Source organism: Pelobates fuscus, chromosome 2 (assembly GCF_036172605.1).
Source record: "Pelobates fuscus isolate aPelFus1 chromosome 2, aPelFus1.pri, whole genome shotgun sequence".
Taxonomy (NCBI): Eukaryota; Metazoa; Chordata; class Amphibia; order Anura; family Pelobatidae; genus Pelobates; species Pelobates fuscus.
Window position 1 is genome coordinate 333,186,334 of NC_086318.1, and position 20,898 is coordinate 333,207,231.

General features: G+C 41.7%; 1 protein-coding gene across 1 annotated transcript in view; it reads right to left on the minus strand.

Moving 5' to 3' along the window:
- BACH2 (BTB domain and CNC homolog 2) overlaps positions 1-20,898 on the minus strand; it is a 308,892-nt gene that overhangs the window by 209,786 nt on the left and 78,208 nt on the right. The window contains exon 2 of the mRNA XM_063441318.1: positions 12,701-12,856. The gene's annotated coding sequence lies outside the window, so the exon portion shown is untranslated. The remainder of the gene's footprint in view (positions 1-12,700; positions 12,857-20,898) is intronic.

A 20,898-nucleotide genomic window follows, 5' to 3' on the forward strand; every position in this document is an offset into this window, starting at 1 on the left:
CTTTTGCTTCCAGAAGATCTTTCAAGGTGGTTCTTTTTAGCGTAGAAAGGTCAATCTCCATTAATCCTTGTTCCTCTGTGAGTCTGGATCCCAGCGCTGCCAACCAATGTAGCGGAGGGCTGATTTCTCGCAGCTATTCTCCACTTTAGATCCAAGGAAGGCTCAGGAACAAGTCATTAATAAATCCACAGCAGAGTTTCCAGCAGGTAAAACGGTACAGCAATATCCCCACAGCACTCCCAATAACTGGACGACACACAGTTTCAGGAGTAGAACTAGCAATCGTTTATTCCAGGGTTTCTTATAAAGCCTGCTCCCATGCAAGGGAGGGAACTACAGCAATTATGATAGTAACCAATAACATTCTTGTTACCTCCCACACATCTCCTCCCCTCAGAGTGGGTCATAATCCCCTTAAGTTGTACCGTAGTTTACCCCAAACTTGGATGTACCTCTAAAATATCATATAGCTTTAATATCAGGGTACCGCTGGGTAGCCCGGATCTGGGTGAATATAATATCCAAAATTCACCCAGATCGGACCAGGGGTTCGGCAGTTACCGGCAAGTGAAGTTTGACCGACCGCACACGAGGTGGTATCCGAAAAGGGTTCCATGAGAATGGGCCCTGCGGTCGGTCTCCGTTCGGTAGTTAAAATAGACATTTACAATTGCCATCCACATTTACATTCACCTAGATAGTGACTCCCTCATTCGGTACTTTATTACTACCGAATGGGGATTCGTTATGTCTCTCCGTTCGGCAGTTACGGAGCTCTGGAGGTCTCAGCGGTGTTTGGTTGTCTGAGTGTCCGATTTGAGTTCCAGGCACTCGACGACCCAACACCGCTGGGATTTTCATGCGTAAGATGGCCGCCGCCACGTGTACGCATGCCGAATGGCGGCCACCCAGATACAATGTTAATGCCGGTTAACTTGTGGTTTGGGGAGGAATGTGAGCCTTAATTGCTGGCACACTTCTCTCCGGGGTGGCCCCTCCGTTCGGTAGTTTCCATAAGTATATAGTACGGATGGAAACTACCGAATAACATATAATTCACATAATAAACAGACGAACAGCAATTTTAACATAGGGAAAAATTATACGGACACAGTCACACAGGCATTTTGCAGGACAGGCTTACTGCATTCCGCTACAAGCTACTTGTGCCAGGAGCACACATATTCTAAACTCCCTACTGGGATTGTCTCTAAAACAAGTTGTTGAGGAGCCAACTCGTAAAGAGGCCATACTAGATTTAGTGTTAACAAATGGAGATTTGGTATCAGATATTACTGTAGGTGAAAGTTTAGGATCCAGTGATCATCAGTCAGTGTGGTTTAATATAAGAACAGTGACTGAGTCACACCACACAAAAACAAAAGTTTTAGACTTTAGAAAAACAGACTTTTCCAAAATTAGAATATGTGTAAAGGAGTCAATATCAGACTGGAGCAATTTAAATGGAGTCCAAAAGAAATGGGATTATTTAAAAGTTGCACTACTGAAGGCAACAGAAAATTGCATTAGGCTTGTCAGTAAAAGCAAAAAATTCAAGAAACCACTGTGGTACTCCACAGATGTAGCCAAAATAGTAAAAAACAAAAAGTTAGCATTTAGTAATTATAAAAAAAACCAGAGTGAGGAAGACAGAATGACCTATAAGATTAGGCAGAAAGAGGCTAAGCAAGTTATAAGAGCTTCCAAATCACACACAGAAGAGAAAATAGCACAGTCAGTAAAAAAGGGGGACAAAACCTTTTTTAGATACATAAATGAGAAAAGAAAAGTAAAACAAGGATTAGTTAGATTAAAAACAAAAGAAGGAAGGTATGTAGATGAGGATAAAGGTCTAGCTGACTGCCTCAATGAATATTTTTGTTCGGTATTTACAGATGAAAATGAAGGAAAGGGACCTCAGTTAAGAAAAAGGATAAATGAGTCATTTATTACACGTGAGTTTACAGAGGAAGAGGTTCTATTTCAACTGTCAAAAGTAAAGACAAATAAGTCAATGGGACCTGATGGAATACACCCAAAGCTATTAAAAGAGCTTAGTGGTGTACTAGCAAAACCATTAACAGATTTATTTAACCAATCATTGATAACAGGAGTAGTCCCAGAAGATTGGAAGTTAGCGAATGTTGTGCCCATTCACAAGAAAGGTAATAGGGAGGAGTCGGGCAACTATAGGCCAGTAAGCCTAACTTCAGTAGTGGGGAAAGTGATGGAAACCATGTTAAAGGATAGGATTGTTGAACATCTAAAAACACATGGATTTCAAGATCAGAGACAACATGGGTTTACTTCAGGGAGATCATGCCAAACTAATCTTATTGATTTTTTTGATTGGGTAACTAAAATTATAGATCAGGGTGGTGCAGTAGACATTGCTTACCTCGATTTCAGTAAGGCTTTTGACACTGTTGCACATAGAAGGCTTATCAACAAACTACAATCTTTGAGTTTGGATTCCAATATTGTTGAATGGGTAAGGCAGTGGCTGAGTGACAGGCAACAGAGGGTTGTAGTCAATGGAGTATATTCGAAGCTTGGGCTTGTCACCAGTGGGGTACCTCAGGGATCTGTACTTGGACCCATTCTCTTTAATATTTTTATTAGTGATATTGCAGAAGGTCTTGATGGTAAGGTGTGTCTTTTTGCGGATGACACTAAGATATGTAACAGGGTTGATGTTCCAGGAGGGATAAGCCAAATGGAAAATGATTTAGGTAGACTAGAAAAATGGTCAGAGTTGTGGCAACTGACATTTAATGTGGATAAGTGCAAGATAATGCATCTTGGACGTAAAAACCCAAGGGCAGAGTACAGAATATTTGATAGAGTCCTAACCTCAACATCTGAGGAAAGGGATTTAGGGGTGATTATTTCTGAGGACTTAAAGGTAGGCAGACAATGTAATAGAGCAGCAGGAAATGCTAGCAGAATGCTTGGTTGTATAGGGAGAGGTATTAGCAGTAGAAAGAGGGAAGTGCTCATGCCATTGTACAGAACACTGGTGAGACCTCACTTGGAGTACTGTACACAGTACTGGAGACCCTATCTTCAGAAGGATATTGATACCTTAGAGAGAGTTCAAAGAAGGGCTACTAAACTGGTTCATGGATTGCAGGATAAAACTTACCAGGAAAGGTTAAAGGATCTTAACATGTATAGCATGGAGGAAAGACGAGACAGGGGGGATATGATAGAAACATTTAAATACATAAAGGGAATCAACACAGTAAAGGAGGAGACTATATTTAAAAGAAGAAAAACTACCACAACAAGAGGACATAGTCTTAAATTAGAGGGACAAAGGTTTAAAAATAATATCAGGAAGTATTACTTTACTGAGAGGGTAGTGGATGCATGGAATAGCCTTCCAGCTGAAGTGGTAGAGGTTAACACAGTAAAGGAGTTTAAGCATGCGTGGGATAGGCATAAGGCTATCCTAACTATAAGATAAGGCCAGGGACTAATGAAAGTATTTAGAAAACTGGGCAGACTAGATGGGCCGAATGGTTCTTATCTGCCGTCACATTCTATGTTTCTATGTTTCTATGTTTCTATGTCTGCATATATGCCTATACTAGGGCAAAGTGATGAATCGTGGCATTGAAACCTTGTGCCTACCAATAACTCACCTGCAAGGCCTATAAAAAGACTGAATCACCAGTTTGGAGTTGCCTATCTTGCAGATAACTTACAGTTAGGAACAGCACAGTGTACTAATTTCACTGTAATGGCATAAGTAAACAAAATCATTCTTGAGATGTTCATTAGACACTCAAAAGAGAGAAAGGTCTGATTGTAAGATCGAAATGTTGCATTGCTCCTTGATGGAATAAAGCTGTCTTATGCTGCGATTGAGTGCTAAGGAACTGTTACTGAGATGCTCCATATAGACTTAAGATAATAGAAGAAGCAATTAAAGAGTCAATTTGCGGTGGACAATGACATGTTCAGTGTCAGTAAAACAAAAACGTTGGATACATGCACACATACGGGTGCAGGTAACCATCTTGAAATCTTCATGTCACAGTTCGGCATAAGTGTGTGACTGTGCCGAGACTCAATGCAAATCTAAAAAAAAATTCAAAGGAATTAAAAAGAGAGCAATGTGTTCTCATATCCTCTGAGGTGGCAGGTTAAACTTAATTATGTTTTAGTCAAACCCCCTGACTACCTGACTACTTCTAGCAGTCTGGATAGGTAGACGCCATTTTAAATGTTGTTTACACCAAATGTTTATTTCTTTATTCAAATCTCCTATTATCATCACAGTCTCAGACCAGTCCTTAAAATGAATGCATGGATCTTTTCATACAATAAATACACTGTAATGTACAGTCACTTGTTAAAGAGCATATTTATATTTTTACAATATTATTTACTGCACACACGTTTGTACAAGACAACTGCATTGAAGAGAGACTGCACATTTACTGTCGCAATAATTGGGGACTTTCAGTTTCTGTTTACTTTTCATGTTGAAGTCAGGATATAACATTGAAAAGATCAAGGGATATACATTTTAGCAAACTACGTATTCACTGGCTGGTTTTGTCACATCAATAAACACAGGAAGCACCAACGTTCGTATCCACAGTATATTTTAATTGCCACATATTTATGATAAATAAAAATAACATACATAATCCTTTACTTTAGGAATTCTCTCCACCTATTCCCTCACTACACAGTTCCATTACTTTTAATCTTCTCCACGGTGTGTTAAAGGAAGTGGGAGGAAGGATGCAAGCCTTAGAAATACTTTACTTAGCATAGGCGTTAGAGGACGGGTTTTAGAAGCTGAAGCCCTGAATGCAAGATGGCGAAGAGGGCAGGAGGATATTAATGTTTTTTAAATTTTTTAATTTACATCAGGCAGCTGCTGCTCAATTCAGTTAGCGGATTAAAAAAGAAAAAAAAAGATCACTAGTATCCACAAGGAGACTAAGAAGCCACACATGACTGTTGAGAGAATGCCAGAGAACAGAACTTCTCACCTCTCTCCATTAGTGAGAATGATAGGAAACCCATTGAATACTTGGTTATGCAGCTGGTGCTAGTATCCCGCTATACTTTTACTGATATCCTGGAGAGCATTAGCAGTACACTGTCATGGGTAGAAGCTGGGATATGTGATTAGGTATACTCACATCTATGGTAAGGTAGGGGTTTTGCTCCACTAGCATGCCTCCCATAACCCAACTTTTGGTGGTATAGTCCCAATTTCGGTGTCCTGTCCCACCATCCCGCTTCAGTTTCCTGGTGTCCTGAATCTTGGGGACACCAGGAAACTGTCCCTGGGCAACACTACCTGCGGTGTCCTGATAGTTGGGGGAAGGCCAAGTTACCTGTCAGTGGGCAGCCCTGCTCCTTTTTGGGGGAAGGCTTATCCTTTATGGACGTCGCTAGTGATGTATGCTGAATTACTGGCGACGCCCCTTCATGGCCCCACCAGTCCGTCATGGTTCCGATAAATAAATTATTGTGAGGTATGCACGAGTATCAAACTGTTGCAAGGGACCTTTTCCCCTCATTCCACATGCCCTTCTAGGCCCATGCCAGTATTACATTCTGAAGTGCATACATCCTTTCAGAACTCAAAACTGCCGAGCATGGTCATGTAACGAACCAAAACAGAACAAACAATTATAAAGCATTCTTCTTACTTGTATAACTTCAGATAAAAAAAGTAGGCTTAGATCTCTCATTTACTTTCAGTCTGATGCAAGCATAGGTTTTACACCAGAAACAAATGAGGTAAGAAACTAACCTTTCAGATTAATTATAGTATTCCACTGCAATCAGCAGTTTTAAAGCCCAGTGAAATGACATGAGATTACAGTACTTGTAATTAGACAACGTTAACGAAGTGTAAATTGTTAGGAATTCCAAGTCAATACAAAGTGAATTAAAAATGTTCAAATCTGCCTTGAATTCGCTTTGCTTTTGTGACAAACAATGCCTCACTGAATAATCTTATAGAGGATTTCGTGAATTGCTCTCCAGCATCCATCATATACATCATGAAGCAAACACGTAGACACGTGATGCGGCCTGAAACTGGTTGCACGCAACATATTCTTTCTGCACAATTATTTTTTTTAAGAATTCAATTATTAGAACAAACCGTAAAAAATCATAAATCAAAGCAGGGAAATAAATGAAAGCAATGTACTCTAAAATAAATACCATATGCTGTCAGATTTTTCTTTTTTATTGTTCGAAAGCAAGAAAGCCAAGCCATTTAAATAATTATTCATAAGCTGGTTATGAGCCAGCAGAAATTCCTAGATATTGCCATATGAAACCACAAATTACACTGGAACATAAGACAGACACCATCAGGGCCACCAGTAGAAATATCGAGGCCAGTACAAATAAAGATGCCAGAACTCCAATCTGACATTTGCTTGTCAATTTTAAATGTACAATTCCTGGAAATGTTTTTTTTTTATATTGGGACCTCGTATCTAATTTAGAATGTTGCAGGGACCTAACATTTTTCACAAGTATTAGTGTACTGGTATCATGACCACCAGTCTTCGAGTGTGTGACTACTTCTCGTGATGTATGTGCTATATGTAAAGTGGTGGTGGTGGTGGTGGTGGTGCAGACCAATCACCCCAGGATGAGACCTCCAACAAAAATGCTGTAAAGACATAGCAACAACCAGGAGCAGTATCGAAACAAGGTGGTTTAATCAAATTTATAATACAATAACATAAAAACTCTTCCCCCCAGGGGACACGTTACCCAAACAAAAGACAAAGACATCCCCTCCCCCTCCCCCCACCCCACTCCCTATTCTTCACCGAAGGGCCGAACTAACCGGTACTCTGGCTCGATGTTTATTGCACTTAGATTCCAAAACAAGAAGGCAATCTAATCACATCGTTACCAAAGTTAAACATGTTCACAGTGTTTGTTCTTCTTGCTAAAACTAATTACAACGAACAGCTGCAAAACAAGTGTACACCGAATAGACTATGTTATGAGCCTCTGTTTTTTCTGATTACGGAGCAAATATATAGATCTGAACCACAAATGGGCTTTTGCATGAGCCACACTGTACAAAATGTATTCCCTTTTGTCATTGCAAAAATAAAGAATCATAAAAAAAACTAAAACTCTTCCCCCGCAGTTTTCGTGTTATCTTCTCCCATACCAATTTCCAACTAGTTTTTTCGCCACATTTACTTTAAAATCATTTTATCATTCTCCTAACACTGACGGACCCAATCCCCTCACTGCATGCCACGCTCACCCTCATCACCGAATACTTAACCATATCGGGATACAAAATCAATCTAAGCAAGTCAACACTGATGCCCATAGCAACGACTCCCCAGCAACTCCACTTGATACGCCAATCCTTCCCTTTCAGCGTCACCACGACAGCCCTCACTTACCTAGGCACCAGGTTGGCCCCAACACTGGAGGACATATACGACCTCAACTACCCACCACTTCTCAAGACCGCCTATTCGGACCTGCAGCGCTGGGACAAGCTAGGGATATCGTGGCTAGGTAGAGTCGCTACCATCAAAATGAACCTCCTCCCACGATTTCTCTACCTCTTCCAGACGCTGCCCATCCCGATACATAAACCGGACTTCAAACGCCTGCAGGCGGCCATCGACAAATTCATATGGAAAGCTAAACGTCCCAGAATACGCAGAGCCACGATGTACGTTCCTCGACTAAACGGAGGCCTAGGACTACCCAACTTCCAACAATATTACAATGCAACCCAACTAGCCCACATCCAGCAGTGGCACGCCCCCCCCGGCACTAAGCGCTGGGTAGACCTGGAGCACGACATCTTGGGGTGGGACCAACCCTCTTCCTACATGTGGGTACCACGTATACACCGACCGCTGCCACCACCTACCTCGCCGGCAGTCACTCACACATTAACCCTCTGGGACAAACTCAACCCAAAATACGACCTATCATCCTTCATTTCTCCAGTAACACCAATATATCGCAACAAACTTTTTCCCCCAGGCCTGACAGCGAAACACTTCTTAGCATTTGACCAACAGGATATCTCCAGATTACTACACCTGTACCGCCAGGGGGCAATTTTCCAGTATACCGACCTCCCCCACGCGGAAACCCTAACCACAAGAGATCACTTTCGGTATATACAACTCCGCGATTTTGCGCAACAACCAATGATCAAACAAGCAGGCACCTCACCACCGACGACATTCGAAAAACAGTGCTTTGACGCACCCCTACACACAGGGCAAATCTCAGCCCTCTATAACACGCTGACGACCCACACCTCGCAGATCAACCTCACGTACATCACCGCCTGGGAACGCGACCTGGGACCGCCAGAAGAACCAAACGACTGGGCAGATATCCGGGAGGCAACCAACGCACTAACGGTCTGCGTCACACACAAAGAACAAGCATACAAGACTCTGCATCGGTGGTACCTGACGCCGTACAGACTCAACAAAATGGGCCAAAAACCTGACGACGGGTGCTGGAAACAATGCGGCGACACCGGCTCCTATCTCCACTGCTGGTGGACATGCCCAAAACTCAAACCACTTTGGGGAGAAGTTAGCAACCTCCTGGAAAAGGTACTAGAACAGCCAATCACCGCACAACCTTGGACCATGCTCCTCAGTAAACCACTTGACTCACTAACAAGGAACGAAAATAAACTAACAGCCCGAATCAATCTAGCGGCGCGACGAGCGATAGCAGAACTGTGGGCCGACCCCAAAATCCCCACGATCTCAACCATCATTCGCAAAATTAAAGAAACCAGAGACCTGGACGAACTAACAGCACAGATCAACGACACATACAAAGCGTTCCACCGTATATGGGACCCATGGGACATGAACCAGACAAGCCTATACGCAAACCCAACGAAATAAAGTAAAAGACCCGAAGATAGAAACCACACCGAACCACAACCTACGAAGTAAGCACTCCGGACGCAGAACATCATCGCCCAACCGATGGACACGACCCCTCAAGGAAGGCCCTCCGGGCGGACAAACCCCCCTCTCCCCTTAGCCTCCCTCCCTCCCACCCCTCCTCCCTCATCCTCCTCTCCCGACCTGGGGCTCTGCCGGCGCGGGAAAGGGGCAGTTCCCCCCCACCAAGCCACCCCATACAAGAGATAACGACAAGCGAACACCCACATTCCCCCCCCACCCCCCCGCCGCCCTGCATAAAGGTTCGCGAGGACCATACCCCAGGCACGAACCCCACCCGAGATACTCAATCTACATCTACCACAACCAGGGGCACCTGGGAGACATAGGCCTCACAACCACAAAAAACGCTACTAACACGCCCGCCCCGCAGGGGCCAATAGACCACTGTACGCCTGCCCCGAAGGAGCAAGACCACGAGCTCCGAACACCCGAGCACACGGACACACGACAACATTGCATGGGCCAGACCCATCCACCAACACTAATGGGTGACAAGACGCAAATGAATAGGCAGGCGAACCGTTCATCCCCCCTCCTCCCCGATCCCGACCTCCAACAAGGTCGCTAGCACTGCAAAACATAACTCAGACCCTACAGGCAGATAAAGCGACAGCGGTGCCGGGGGGGGGAGAGGGCGGGGACCGAAAACCAAGAGAGCGGGATGGCGGAGGGGCATTCGATAGGAAATCCCTAATCCCTCCTTCTTCATTCTGTACCCCCACCCCAAACCTTAGACCCAGAGTCGAAGCACTGGTTACATACAAAAGACATCTAGAAAACACAACATAGATGAAAACCAAAAATGAAAAACACCGAACAAACTCCAAATGCATGAATGTCGTAACCAACAAATGCAATGTAAAAATGTGTAATATGTACCGAGACTCTCTACCCCTCTTTGCCTTCTGTACCCCACCCCCCATGACCACAAAAATTGAAAACACTGAAAAATAAAGAATTTATAAAAAAAAAAAAATCATTTTATCATCCAGTGTTTTTCTTTTATTATTCACTCTGCTATATTTTTTTCAATGTGAGCTCTTTTTACCCTTTTCTATTCATTGCATTTTCTTCCAGACTATTTCCTTTTCCGCTATTTTTCAATCCTGCTCCACACTATGAAGCCATCTGGTCTATTTCTCCCTTAGTATCCCAGCCAGCTTTCTCCACTACTCTCTTCAACTTTTAGTTCATGTAGCTCAAGACCCTTGAGTGCCTCAGTGGCCTGTCCATTGGTCGTAGACAATTACCCATCTTGAAATGCAGCGTTTTTCTAAAACCTGCACTATCTGGCAATACACATTTGTTTTTCATTTAAGTTTTTTTATTATATTTAACAGGGTTATAAAATACAAAACAAGAAATAGTGAATATAACTACTCTACAATCTTGAGATGTTTACTGTTAACAGCAATATTTATTGTATTAACATGCAGATATAAAGATAGAACAACACCATCGTGGATTTAAAAGCTTGTTTACAATTTAAATTTATTAGAAATTGCTACCATCCCTTAATTGTTCAGCTTATGACAACCGTTCACCGATCTTGAACTTGGTAGTAATGATAAATTATGGAAATGTATAGCATTAGTGTTTTCTTTAGTCTTAAAAAAACAGTTCTTGTTAATCAACCATTATCCACAAAAATATCTTATTAAGCCAGTAAAACAATGGAAGAATTTTAGTCACTGGGGATATATGTTTCAGAGAGGTGATATCTGCATGTAAACAGAACGAGGGTGGGTATTATGTGAGGAAGCAAATAGCTCTAAACAATGAACATTACAAAATGGCTATTAAAAGTATTCTGCAGCATAGACAGAAAAGGATGTATAACTATTCAAAAAGCAAAAACGAATTCATAGCGGGGAAAAAAATAAAATGTGTTTCCTCTGTGCTCTCTGAGGACTCCACCCAGAATATATTGGGAACAATAAGATTTCAGTGATATTCAATAATACTCAACGGATACCAAAAAACAAGTTTAAAAAATGTCAGTACGTAATCACGTACCAAAGACAAGAAACCAAAAACACAGAATCCACAGAGCCACTTAAATTTCAGGAAGGGATTAACCCATTCTTCTTTTTAATACACTGCATAGATAAAAAAAAAATATGCAAAAAAACAAACACCCAAATCCAAAATTACTGTAGATTCTCAAATTCAAAGTTGCTGCATTTGCAATACATTCTCAGGCATTACAATTCAAGCAATTAGCAGTGCCCAGACAAGGAGTGATGAGCCAGCTAGAATGAGATAATATTTTTTACAGCAAGTTTGAAAGTGCTGAACGTAGCTGATAAATACATGTACACCAAAGGTTTACAGCCATAGCAGAAGTTTCTGGGAGTTGTAGTTCAGTTATCAGCATTTTATGAAAGCTGTTAGTTGAACTACAACACACTAAATCTTTGCCATGCTTTCTGATGATTGGTAGAAGTTGTATTTTTGTTTATAAACAAGAACAACTAGGAACACTGGTGAGTTTTCTATTCAATATGGGGTACATATAAATTCTTAATTAAAACAAAATTATTATTATTGCAAGCCGCCCATTTGTAAAAATGTCTTTACCATCAACCTGAGCTTGAATTCTTATCTACCAGCCTTGGACATACATCGACAGCAGTATGCTGCCATATTTAAAGCAATTTTATACACACGATTCATATTATTTCCTCACCTAAAACATGATTTTAGAAATACTTTTTTAATTTTCAAATATGTTTATTACAAAGTATTTCATGTAAACATACAAAATAATTCTAAATAAATGTCAAGATGGAGATATTGCATGGAATATATCTTATCACCCATGAAATAAACAGGGCTTCCAACAGTCCGGTTTTTGGTGGTAGGGTCCCAGGTTTAGCATCCTGTCCTGCTGTCTCGATTTGGTTCCATAGTGTCCCGCATCCACCAGGGAAATATTACTCCCTTCCTAAACACTTCCTGTAAAGGATCATCTAATATTTACACTTTCTTTGTGGCAAATTTTCTTTAATTTAGAATTTCTTATCTCCTGCCCTGGTAATAGGTTGCTAGACCTTGCAAGAGCCTCCTATATGTAATTAAAGTTCAATATCCATGGCAGGAGGTAAAAGCTCTTAAAGTAAGTTACATCTGAAAAATTAATGAAAATGAAACCTTTTTTTGTGTAGATTGTGTCAGTCAGAGGAGGTGTGGCTAGGGCTGCATAAACAGAAACAAAGGTTATTTAACTCATAAAATTTGCAACATAGGACTAGTAAATATTACAGTCCTGTGTTGCAGGAAGTGTTTAGGAAGGCTGTTTAAGCCACATGCAGGGAAGTGTGACGTGGGTTGTATAAACAGGCATTAAACTCGTAAATTACAGAAAATTAAGTAGTGAGACTGCATGGAGCATGCTCTATATTCTAAAACTGCTTCATTAAGCTAAAGTTGTTTTGGTGACTATAGTGTACCTTTAATAAAGGAAAAAATCTGAAATTGTTTTTTGTTATTATACTGCTCCAACAAAAATAAAAAAATAAAACACTGATTACAGTTTTCAGTGTTTGCATGCAAAGAATTTTGTAGTTTAAGTGTACAAATGGCGAGCCTCATCTCCAACTTTTACAACAATACAGGACACAGTGTGTTACTGATCTGGCACAGAAATAACTGAGAGATCTGTTTTCATAATCATAATGAACCCTCTGTGAATATATAAAAGATAATATTGTCCTTACCACGCTCCACGTCTGTTTGTTATCCAATAAGCAAAGAAGAGCTTCATGTAAACATTATCACAGGATGAATGTAAAAAATGAAGTTAATTGATGGCTCTGTCAATCGTCAAAGAATAGAGAAGACTTCAGAGTGTTGGAATCACATATGAAACTGTCCTGGAGGATAAAGAGAAATATATTTTAATATTCAATTTCTTTTTTTTTTTTTTTGCACTTCAAAATAAAGAAGAAAAAAACCCTGCCACATTCGCCATTTAATCATAGTCCCAGTCTAATTGCACTCACGCATCATATCCAGTATCCCAAACTAGTCAATTAGTCAATTCACCCAATCAATGATATATATATATATATATATATATTTATTATCGACAGTTTATAGCAGGGACAGTCAACCTTTGGCACTCCAAATATTGTGGACTACATCTCCCTGAAGGCTCTTACAGCCTTAATGCAATAATACAGACAAAGCATATGGGAAGATGTAGTCCACAACACCTGGAGTGCTGAAGTTGGTCTAACTCTGGTCTATAGCTTGACAAAGACCTTCGGGTCGAAACGTTGCTGCTGTGGTTCCAATAAAGTGCCTGAACCAAGGAGTGCTCTTTCATTTTACTCTACCTCTGGTCTATAGGCATAACTTCAGAAGGAAAATAGAGTGATCCATTTTTAGAATTATGGCTTGATATGAACAATATATGATATGTTACTGTAACAAGCATTTACTGTAACTAACACTCAAACTGTCCTTACATTAAGGTAACTGACAGCAAGATATTGAAGGTGGGGCATGGTAGGGAGTTTCAAAGCCATTTAAAATCTAGCTATATGAATTACTCAAGCAGTCACTTGAAATGACTGTCTTATGAACACAAGAGAGAAGCAAAGCATAATAAATATGCAAAATATGTTTGATGTAAAATCATAGTGTGCAAGCATATATGTATATACACTGAAAAAAATTATAAACGTAACACTTTTGTTTTTGCCCCTTTTTCGTGAGCTGAATCCAAAGATCTAAGACTTTTTCTAAGTACACAAAAGGCCTATTTTTCTCAAATATTGTTCACAAATCTGTCTACATCTGTGTTAGTGAGCACTTCTCCTTTGCTGAAATAATCCATCCACCTCACAGGTGTGGCATATCAAGATGCTGATTAGATGGCATGATAATTGCAAAGGTGTGCCTTATGCTGGCCATAATAAAAGGTCACTCTAAAATGTGCAGTTTTACTGTATGGGGGGGTCCAGAGGGGTCCGAAAACCAGTCAGTATCTGGTGTGACCATCATTTGCCTCACGCAGTGCAACACATCTCCTTCGCATAGAGTTGATCAGGTTGTTGATTGTGGCCTGTGGAATGTTGGTCCACTTCTCAATGGTTGTGTGAAGTTGCTGAATATTGGCAGGACCTGGAACACGCTGTCGTATAAGCCGATCCAGAGCATCCCAAACATGCTCAATGGGTGACATGTCCGGTGAGTATGCTGGCCATGCAAGAACTGGAATGTTTTCAGCTTCCAGGAATTGTGTACAGATCCTTGCAACATAGGCCCATACATTATCATGCTGCAACATGAGGTGATGGTCATGGATGAATGGCACAACAATGGACAACAGGATCTCATCACAGTATCTCTTTGCATTCCAAATGCCATCAATAAAATTTGCCTGTGTTTGTTGTCCATAACATACGCCTGGCCATACCATAACCCCATTGCCACCATGGGCCACTCGATCCACAACGTTGACATGAGCAAACCTCTCACCCACACGATGCCATACACGCTGTCTGCCATCTGCCCTGTACAATGAAAACCGGGATTAATCTGTGAAGAGAACACCTCTCCAAAGTGCCAGACGCCATCAAATGTGAGTATTTGCCCTCTCAAGTCGGTTACAACGACAAACTGCAGTCAGGTCGAGACCCTGATGAGGACGACGAGCATGCAGATGAGCTTCCCTGAGACAGTTTCTGACAGTTTGTGCAGAAATTCTTTGGTTATGCAAACCAATTGTTGCAGCAGCTGTTCGGGTGGCTGGTCTCACACGATCTTGAAGGTGAAGATGCTGAATGTGGAGGTCCTGGGCTGGTTTGGTTACATGTGGTCTGCGGTTGTGAGGCCGGTTGGATGTACTGCCAAATTCTCTGAAACGCCTTTGGAGACGGCTTATGGTAGAGAACATTCAATTCATGGGCAACAGCTCTGGTGGACATTCCTGCAGTTAGCATGCTAATTGCATGCTTGCTCTAAACTTGCGACATCTATGGCATTGTGCTGTGTGATAAAACTGTACATTTTAGAGGGGCCTTTTAGGGGAGAAGAGCTCACAAACACAGATTTACACAGATTTGTGAACAATATTTGAGAGAAATAGGCCTTTTGTGTACATAGAAAAAGTCTTAGATCTTAGTTCAGCTCTTGAAAAATGGGGGCAAAAAAAAAAGTGTTGCGTTTATAATTTAGCTCAGTTTAGTTATTCTGTAAAATAAATACCTTAAACCACAGTCCCAGCATCTTCAGTGAAAATGACAACAGATGCAAAATGCCGGTGTATGTTTAAATCAGCAGCAAATACAGGATCCAGCAAATGTAATGTGTGTTTTATGTGGAATTAATATAATTTCAAACTTGTGACATAAACTTTAAAATTTATAAACAGGCATCTCCAGAGGTCCAATTTAATTATAAATGCTAATTTAGGAAACCACACGTATTTCAAAAACGTCACTGAAAACTAAATACTGGTAAATGTTTATTGTCAAATCTTTCAAAATGTATCAAATAAACCTGAAAAATATAGAAGTGCTTTTCCAAATGTCCAATTTAATTATGAATGCTAATTAAGGGGAAAAAAACTACATATTTCAAAAACTAGTTTAAGAAAATAAAAAATAAATAAATAAAGGCAAGCAAATGCTTGCGTTCCACCCATGTAAATATATGTTACGTTCTAACATATATAAATTATATGGTTTAAAAGAATAATTTCAAATTGATCATTCTAATGATCAAGCTGTACAAAAGTTATTATAGCGCTACAAATGTTGTCAAAATGATAATGAGAAGAAAACACCCAAAATATTATTACTAGGGAACAAAGTAAAATACAGGTGAATTAAACAAAGGATTACGTGGGAAACCTAATAAGAAGGTGTGGTGTTTCAAAGCACTGAAGAAAGCATACTAAACAACAATCCTCTTTAAGTGTCTTGTTTGCATGTTGAGTTACAAAAAAATACTTTCCATGAGTAATATATTATTTGAGAAGTTGACAAGGCAGTGTAATAAAACATTATGTGTAATTTTTACATCATTAAAAAGTAGAATTCTATATTAAAACAGGAAAAGCTACATACAATATCAATTTATTTTATTCTGCAATAACTATAAAACAATGTAAAAAATATATTCATAAACAGGTGTAAAATATATTTTTATAGAATTATAAGATTATTAATGCAAATAGCAAGCAGTATTTCTGCATGCAAAAAAAGGACTAATTTACCAATATGTATATCTGGTGAAATAATATACCTGGAAGACTTAAATATTAGCATATGAGGCTAAGCATCAAAAGCTGCAATTTTCATCACTATTGATTTGCAGTACTTTGTCGGCAGTAATGCTGTTCTCATTAAAGGGACACTATAGTCACCAGAACAACAACAGCTTAATGTAGTTGTTCTGGTGAGTATAATAGCTCCCTTCAGCCATTTTCATGTAAACACTGCCCCTAGGGACACCTCCAAGTGGCCACTCCTTAGATGGCCACTGGAGGGGCTTCCTGGCTCAGGGCTGCACAGTGAGTAAGCAGCCCTGCCGTTCAGCGTCCCCACGCTCTGAATGGAGATGCTGAATCTTCCTCATAGAGATTCATTGATTCAATTCATCTCTATGAGGAGGTTCTGATTGGCCAAAATGGCATTTGGCCCTGGCCCCATGCCGATTTTAGCCAATCCAATGCTTTCCCAAAGGGAAAGCATTGGATTGGCGAAAAACCATCAATTTTGATGATGTAACAAAGGGGGCGGAGCCGCACGGCACTGGAAGAAAGGTGAGTTTTAAACTGTTATAGGGGGGGCTAAGAGGGGGCAAGTCACCTAAATGGTGGGTTTGGCACAATAGGGTCAGGAATACATGTTTGTGTTCTTGACCCTATAGTGATCCCTTAAGAAAGATGAATTAACTATTGTTTTATCAAAGTCATCTGCTTCTCTCTTCATTTTAGACGGGTTCTGAAATAAAATGGAAAGCACATCTAAATCAAATTGAAATCAAATGAAGTATAGGCTTGTAGAACCTTATACCAAGGCACCTCTTCACAATCGTAACACTACTGTTTCCACCAGTATAAGCGTTCTGATGATTTTATAAAATAATGACTATTTTTTATTTTATTTTTGTAGTACATTTAGAATTTTAAAATTGACAAACGCAGTTAAGACAACCTTGTTCCAATAAACAGTTCTTATGAATAGTTCACAAGTAGAGAATGGAACCCAACAAAATGGAATGTACCGAGTGATGTAGACAATGTCAACCAGACCAAGAAAAGCCAAGAGAAAAATACTGAGCATATTAGTTACAACAGCATTATGCGCCTGGGAAGTCCAAAGTGAATGGCTTGTAAGGCTGCCAGCCATGACTGAAATGGCATTACCGAAATGCCCATTGAGGTTAGTTTCATACGTAGTAATATGGGGAGGTATGTTCTTGTTTACCAAGTAATCATCAATGTAAAAATGAATAGGAAAAAATATAACAGCATTCTGAAATTTATTTCAATGCATTAACAACGAAAAAAACTTTTTTTATTTTACTTTACTTTACTTCTATGGTTTTGTTTTTTTCCAGGGACACACCAGTCTCCTAAAGCATTTTAATCTGACAGATTTAAGCAGGCAGTCTGGATGGATTCCTGCATCATTTGCTTTAGCTGCAGTTCATAATGGAAGTTTGTACTTCTCATAGCGAAGCATTGTTGGCAAATTGTGGCGGTTACCTCGCATGCACCATGTATCCATTCCAAATTATTCTCTTGATCAGAGCTGCAGTGGGAAGACTCTCCAGTAGATGGAATACATTATGAGTTTAAAGGATTTAATCCTTTTAGTGTCAAAATAGGTTTGGGGTAGTAATCTAAACAGTTTAAGGAACAGTCCAAATAAAAAAAATAAAACAGTCTATTATTTCTTACTGGAGTTTTTCTTTAACATTTGAGTTGTAGACTCCCATAACAGGCAACTTTGTATAGAGAGCACAAAGTGTAACTTCTTCATTATCTGAGTGGCGGCCTGGGACTGGGGTTTATGAACTAAAGAGAGCTATGATTGTGACTTGACATGTGCACAGACGTTATTCGGCATGTGCAAAATTATAAATAAAACACAGACACCGCTTATTCTGTTGGAGTACAACGTCCACAGCTTTATTAATTATAAAATTATTTAAATTAACAATTTAGGGTCATTGTCAACAGTAATAACTCCGTTCCTCTTGATCCCAAATACCCCCGACAATGACCCTACCAAAACAATACAAACATAACAATTGATACATAACGAATAATACCTGGCCTACCAAAGAGGCCCCCAACATTTGTTTACCTGCAGGGGTGTACCCAGACACCCCTACACCCCTAGGTTCGTCGCCACCTCCGGGCTAGAACCTACCAAACACTTTAACTTCCGTCCTACTCCAGCCTAGAACTTGGCATAACACATTCATAACCCCCAAATAGCCAGTTTACCCAAGCCCTATTTCCCGCCGCTGTGACCAAACGGGAACTACCCCAAAATCTATCACAAAGGGAGGGTGGGAGGGACAATTCACAGGTAAGGGCAGCTCAGATTAAGATGGCCTCAACCTAAAATGGCCGCTATTTAAACTAACCCTCTCCTCCCCACACTAGCTAGGCCCACCCCTTGAACTCCAGTTCACCTGCCAACTTTCTGGCCCTGTCAAGGCCCACTCCCCCCCTGCGTTGCTCCGTGGGCTACATGACATGTGCACAGACGTTATTCGGCATGTGCAAAATTATAAATAAAACACAGACACCGCTTATTCTGTTGGAGTACAACGTCCACAGCTTTATTAATTATAAAATTATTTAAATTAACAATTTAGGGTCATTGTCAACAGTAATAACTCCGTTCCTCTCGATCCCAAATACCCCCGACAATGACCCTACCAAAACAATACAAACATAACAATTGATACATAACGAATAATACCTGGCCTACCAAAGAGGCCCCCAACATTTGTTTACCTGCAGGGGTGTACCCAGACACCCCTACACCCCTAGGTTCGTCGCCACCTCCGGGCTAGAACCTACCAAACACTTTAACTTCCGTCCTACTCCAGCCTAGAACTTGGCATAACACATTCATAACCCCCAAATAGCCAGTTTACCCAAGCCCTATTTCCGCCACAGCACATGACTTGACCCCTTAAGCTCATGTGCGACCCCCACCACACATAAATAGGGCCTGCGCAATCCCCTCCTGCAAGCCTAAGTTGAATAAGTCACAACCTACATCAGAAAGGTGCACACCGTCCGACCTAAAGTAACCAGGTAACATCTCCTCCAGTTCCCTGTGCCGTACCACTACGCCCCCCACTCTCCGAACAAAACTAGCCATGATCTTATTGATCTTACCCCTGGATCGTGCTACCGCGGCCGTGTCCCTGGCGTGTCTCCACCTGCACCGAGGCACCATCTCCGACCACACCACTGTCACGCCAGGGACCAGGTCCCGCAGCCGATCCACATCTCGCTTCATTTGCCTTACCAAGCCGCGCAGCGGCACCAGACCCAGGTCATTACCCCCGCCGTGGATCACCACCACGTCTGGCAATGCCCGACCCGTCACCTTGCGAAAAAGTTCCCCACTGACGCTCCGCCAGTCGAAGCCCCGATACCCAAACCAGTATATCTCCACTTGCTCCAAAGGAAAGCCCAGCTGTAACCCATTCTTTCGAACTGCAGCTCTCTTCTGAGCCCAATAGACGTAAGAATGACCAATTATCCATGCCGTCCAACCTAGGAGAGACAAAAACAACAGTAAGTATCACCCCAGCAGCCCAGCTGCACCCCCATATTGTTATGTTCACACCAACCTGTCTGGGCGTACATACGATCGAAACCGCATCGATTCCCAACGACCGATACGCTTGATCCGCTCGTTCCCCAAACCCAGCCGTGCGGCTTCCGTGGCCGCCCCAATGCGGAAGGAGTGCGTTCCGAATTGTAAGGGGTCTAACCCCATCCCCTTTAGCCCCAACCGAAAAATCTTAGTAAATTGGAAGCGCGACAGCGCTGAACCGTCCGCATGCACTAAAAAGCAACCCTTGACTTCCGGCCTTAACTCCAGGAACCTGGCCCCGCAGGCCACTGGGCACACACCCGATCCCGGCAACGCACCCAGTGTAACCGCACAACCTTTCCCAAAGACATCCGTCTTGGAACGGGCCAACCGTATCCTCACCCTGTCCGAACACACCGCTACGTCCTCCAATCTCAGTCCCCCATTACCCGCCTTGCTTGCACTGACCAATTCCCCAATCCTAAAGGCCCCGAAAAAGGCCCATACAAACGCCGTTGAAAACAGAGCCACCTCGTGCCCCGAAAAACATATGTCCGGTAACCGCTCCACCAAACCTTGTAAAACCTGAAATGAAACCGGCCTCCTCTCATCCCGAACCTTCTTACCTTTCCGAAAGCCCCGCACCGCTTGTCTTACCAGGAAATGTTTGGTCACATCCACCCAACCATTGAATTTAAAGAGAAACGCCAGGGCCGCGAGGTGCCTATCCACCATGGAGGGGGAGGAATGCTCAGCAAACAAACGGCACAGAATCCATAACAATACATCCAACCGGCTAGATGCGGAGACATCCGAGCCTAACAGAAGCACCGTCTCATCCCAAACCCGCCAAACCTTAACGTAAGAAGACCATGTGCCCGGGGCCAGCGAATGTTTTATGTACTCCCCAAGCAGGATGTCGCGAGCTGCCACATCTCCTCCGGGCAAGCGTGTCCCGAGTCCTGCGCCTCCGGTGCCGCCTCCCGAAAACGATCCCACTGAAAACGAGACAACGCGTCAGCCACAACGTTTTCCAAACCCGGAATATGCTTAGCCCTGAACACAATGTTAAATGACATGCATAACAACACCAACTGTCTTAGCAATCG